General features: G+C 44.9%; 1 non-coding gene across 1 annotated transcript; it reads left to right on the top strand.

Moving 5' to 3' along the window:
• Window positions 1–609: 609 nt before the first annotated feature.
• Window positions 610–716, top strand: LOC121100166. Its single transcript, XR_005831905.1, has one exon. It is a non-coding gene; the product is annotated as a U6 spliceosomal RNA (small nuclear RNA).
• Window positions 717–942: the final 226 nt, after the last annotated feature.

Genomic DNA, 942 nt, shown 5'->3' with positions numbered 1-942 from the left:
CATAAAACACCCAGTGCACCATGCAATACGTGCCCTCCTTACTACCCACCACCAGCCTATCCCATTCCCCCACCCCCCTCCCCTCTGATGCCCTCAGTTTGTTTCCCAGAGTCCATAGTCTCTCATGCTTCATTCCCCCTTCTGATTACCCCCCTTTCTTTATCCCTTTCTTCCCCTACCGATCTTCCTAGTTCTTATGTTCCATAGATGAGAGAAATCATAATTGTCTTTCTCTGCTTGACTTATTTCACTTAGCATTATCTCCTCCAGTCCCGTCCATGTTGCAGCAAATGTTGAGAAATCGTTCTTTCTGATAGCTGAGTAATATTCCATTGTATATATGGACCACAGCTTCTTAATCCAGTCATCTGTTGAAGGGCATCTCAGTTCCTTCCACGATTTAGCTATTGTGGATAAAGCTGCTATGAACATTGGGGTGCATATGACCCTCCTCTTCACTACATCTGTATCTTTGGGGTAAATACCCAGTAGTGCAATGGCTGGGTCATATGGGAAAGGGGATCCCCCCTACATTGTTGGTGGGAATGCAAGTTGGTACAGCCACTCTGGAAAACAGTGTGGAGGTCCCTTAAAAAGGATGAGGATTCTGTGCTCCGTTCCGCAGCACGCACACCCGAGTTGGAACGATACAGAGGAGATCAGCAAGGCTCCCACACAAAGGTGACTTGCAAATCAGTGAAGTGTGCTGTGTTTTTTAGCTACGTTTGTAGTAAACATGGCATAACGTACAGGGTTGTCGAAACACTGTGTTGTACACCTGAAATTGATACAACATTGTGAGCCAACTACACTTCAATTTAAAAAAAGCCCCCCCAAAAATAAAAGTAGGCCTTGGATAGTAAAAATTATTAAAAAAAAAATGCTGATGGTTCTCTGTCCTTTGCTGGCTTTGAAGAAGCTGCCGTGTTGTGACACGGTCCA

This window comes from Ursus maritimus, unplaced genomic scaffold, assembly GCF_017311325.1.
Source record: "Ursus maritimus isolate PB19 unplaced genomic scaffold, ASM1731132v1 scaffold_34, whole genome shotgun sequence".
NCBI classification, from domain to species: Eukaryota; Metazoa; Chordata; class Mammalia; order Carnivora; family Ursidae; genus Ursus; species Ursus maritimus.
Note: the sequence above shows the minus strand (reverse complement) of the source record. Positions and strands in the feature narration are given on the sequence as shown.